This window comes from Loxodonta africana, chromosome 12 (genome assembly GCF_030014295.1).
Source record: "Loxodonta africana isolate mLoxAfr1 chromosome 12, mLoxAfr1.hap2, whole genome shotgun sequence".
Classification (NCBI taxonomy): Eukaryota; Metazoa; Chordata; class Mammalia; order Proboscidea; family Elephantidae; genus Loxodonta; species Loxodonta africana.
The window spans coordinates 75,030,411-75,034,535 of record NC_087353.1 but is presented as its reverse complement, the minus strand read 5'-3'; positions in this window follow the sequence as shown (position 1 = coordinate 75,034,535).

Sequence of the window (4,125 nt, the reverse complement as noted above, 5' to 3'; positions counted from 1 at the left end):
TCCAATCTTACTCCTGTCGAGTGAGCTGCAACTCCAACATTGTCTTATAGCTGGACCTAGGGTAGACGTGACACTCAATAAATGTTAAAAACACAGAGAAGTTACATCTCCCAGACAAAGATTTTAAACAAGTAAATCTCAAAGCTGCAGGATGATCACTTGGCCATAAGTGACAGGAAAACCCACTCAAACTGGCTCAATAAATATAAAGTGGGGAGGGGATTGGTTGACTGGTTCAAGTAACAAAATCCAGGGTTTGCTCTCGGTTCAGAACTGAATCTCATTGGCCTAGCTTGGGTTCATACGGCCATTCCTGAAACGATCCCTTTAGCCTGTGCTAAATGACGAGTCATTGCTCAGACACACATCTCTGGGGCAGTTGGGGGTGGGAGTCAGTGTCATCTGAGCAACAGGGGCCAAAAGAGGAGATGGTTTCCCAAAGGAAAAGAAAACTGTCACCAGAAGAAAGAATGGATACCAGCCAGGAAAAATAAAACCCACTGCGGTCAAGTCGATTTTGACTCACAGTGACCCTATAGGACAGAGTAGAACTGCTCTGTTGGGGTCCCAAGGCTGTAATCTTTATGGGACCAGACTGCCACCTCTTTCTCCCATGGAGCTGCTGGTGGATTCGAACCATCAGCCTTTCGTTTAGCAGCCGAACACTTTACCCACTGCATCACCAGGGCTCACGCAGGAAAAAGAATGAATTTTTATTAATGCAAGGAGCATTGGACTCCCTCCAGGGAGTAAGGAGGTCTGAGTTGTATTCCTCATTCTCTGAGCCTTGTTTCTGCTTTGATGTGGATGAGGAGATGGCAAAAACAAAAGAAATCTGGCCCCTTGGGTTCCAGTGAGAAGCCAGAGGGAAGATGAAAGATGCAAAATAATACACTTTGACTGACACTTGGTAAATCCCTCTGCTTTCAGATTTTACCAGAAGAAAATTGGTCCTGGTGCCCAAATTGAAAACAATATGTTCTAATTACCCCTCATTCTAATGTGAGCAGTGAACAAAGGGGACGTGTTACCTTCCCCCAGAGCATACGTAAGGGCCCGAGGAATTGGCCTTAGCAACATCAACCACTGCCCCCAACTCCACTGCCTGGTCCCTATAAGGAGACATGAGTGGGGGACATCAAAGACAGGGGTTCTTGGCCTTGCGGAGAGTTTAGCGTTCACCGTGAAAGGGGTTTTCACCTTCCTTTCCCATGGGAAGGGGAGAAGAAGGGAAGGCCTCCTCCCACCACCAAAGTAGTGAGAGAGCACCAAGAAATTGCTTGTAGAGACTGGTGGTGTCTGCAAGAAAAGGAGAGGCCTCTCAGTCCCCAACAGGAAGGAAGCTGGCTGTACTGTTAAAACTGCCGCCGCCCCCCTACCCCAGTGTTCCACCAGGAACAAGACAGACTTACTGAGCACACTTCTGCGTGTTCCTGGGAGTTTGGGGGCATCTGGGAACAGATTCTCATGCCTACTGGAATCCTGAGGTAGGAAGTTTCCTGAAGTCACCCAAAGCTGAGAGGAGAAAAGAGACAGTGATCAGTAGGCCTGGGGAGAAAAAGATGTGGGCATGGGGCCTGAACATTCAGAAAAGGAAGGTAGTGGTTCCCCTGGCTCCTACATGAGGAAGCCCAGAGGTTTCAGTAGCTGCTCTGTGCCTCAATTGCCCCATGTGTAAAATGAGGACAGCAATAGTACCCACCTCATAGTGTTGAGGTGAGAATTCAATGAGATAATATAAGTAGAGACTTTGAACAGTGCCTGCACATAAACCAGAAAAACTAAACCCATTGCCATCAATTAATTTTCGACTCACGATGAGCCCATGTGTTAGAGTAGAACTGAGCTTCATAGAGTCTTCTAGGCTGTAATCTTTATGGAAGTACATTGCCAGGGCTTTATTCCCTGGCACTGCTGGGTGGGTTTGAACTGCCAACCTCTCAGTTAGTTGAGCACAAGCTGTTTGAGTCATCTAGGGACTTTAGCTTATCATTGTATCGGTTGGTTATTGCACAAAAATGCTGTGTAACAAACTATCCAAAACCCGTTGGCTTAAAACAACCATCACTTTATAGCTCATGCATTCGTGGGTCAGCAGGGGTTTGGCTGATCTAGGCTGGGCAACTCTGCTTCAGACTACAGCAGCTAAAACAGCTCTCCTTCTCACTGCAGATCTCTGGGCCAGCTAGCATGGCTCTGCTTCCTTTTCCTCAGGTGAGTGGACCAGTTGGAGCTTGTCCTTCTTATAGCAAAGGCATAGGAGGGCAAGCAGAAACAAGCAAGGCCTGGGCTCAGAACTGGCACCTGGTCAGCTCTGCCCACATGCCATTGGCCAAAACTAGTCCCATGGCCAGGCCCAAATTCAAGAAGTGGATTATGTTCTCCTGTGTATATTTTCAACATAAACAACAAAATAAAATAAATTATTTTTTTAAAAAAGATGATCCCAATAATAGCAATAGTTAACCTTCACTTTCATTCCAGTACACCTTCCCAAGAGGAGAAGAAAGAGGAGAGTGAGGGCAGAGGCCCCAGGTTATAACATAGAACTCTTACAGTGCCAGAAGGCTGGGTTACCAATGTGATCATCTTCCATCATCTATGGCATGGGGTGAGGGGGGATAAACAACGTTGAGAACCATTGCCCTAAAATAAACTGCCATTTAAATTAACTATGGCACATTTGTTCACTGAAATGCTCTGCAGCCTTTATGTACAGATACAAAACATATCTAAGTCAAATTATTAACAGATAAAGGCAAGTTGCAGGAAAATACGTAGAATATTATATCATTTATATCTGAAAATACCCCGTAGAACTATATGCTGCATTTGTACAGACACTAAAAAACATAAACAACAACAACAAAAGTTTACTGTCGAGTTGATTTCAACTCATGACTGTGCTCCATAGGGCTTTCAAGGCTGTGACCTTTCAGAAGCAGATTGCCAGGACTTTCTTCCAAGGCACCTCTAGGTAGATTTGAACCACCAACCTTTTGGTTAGTAGGGAAGTGCTTACCATTTGCACCACCCAGGGCCTCCTTCTATAGACACATACATATGTAAATATAGAGCAAAGTTCTGGAGGATAAACACCAAACTGCTAACAGTGGGGACCTCTGAGTCGGAGCGATGGCCAAAGGGAAATTTAATTTTATCTTTAATGTTTGATGTTTTTACAATGATCACATACTCATGTATTACTCATGTAGTCAAAAACGCATAGCTACTTTTAAAAATACGATAAATGTCAGTCCAAACCAAAAAACCAAACCCAGTGCCATAGAGTCAATTCCGACTCATAGCGACCCCATAGGACAGAGTAGAACTGCCCCATAGAGTTTCCAAGGAGCGCTTGGCGGATTCAAGCTGCCGACCCTGTGGTTAGCAGCCGTAGCACTTAACCACTACGCCACCAGGGTTTCCAGTGTCAGCCTGGTCTTCTCTTATAACCTTAGGGTAAGCTTTGACTTGGCCAAGGACCCAGGGCCAGCTGGCAGTGACTGGAACAAAACACTGGCACATTTAATAAATTTATTGCCAAGATGTTTTCAAGAAGGTGATTGATACCCTAGTCTATGCAAAGACAGGTTGACAAAGATGACAAAATTAATAACATCCATTTCTGATTATTTTTATTGGGGTAAAATATATATAACATACATTTTGCCATTTCAACCATTTTTAAATGTACAATTCAGTGACATTGATTCCATCCACAATATTGTGCAGCCATCACCACTACCTATTTCCCTAACTTTTTCATCACCCCGAATGGAAACTCATTACCTCTTTAGCGATAATTCCCCACTCTCCCCTCTGCCCAGCCCCTGGGCTGCTACTGGTTTTAATCAGTATTTATTTGATTACCAATGACGATGAGCATCCTTTCCATATCCTTGACTTGGAAGAGGAGAGAGGTGCCAGTTTTTCCATCTTCTCCCCACCTCCCAGGCTGGGAAATGCCCACCTTCCGCAGGCTAGGAGCCATGTAATTAACACCTGCCCCCCAGGAGACCAAGCAACAACTAGGCATCTAGTGAGATTCCCTTCTGCAGGAACCTTTACTTTTTCCTTTTTGCTATTTGCCTTACACTAGAAAGACGCCAACAGGAACACTGG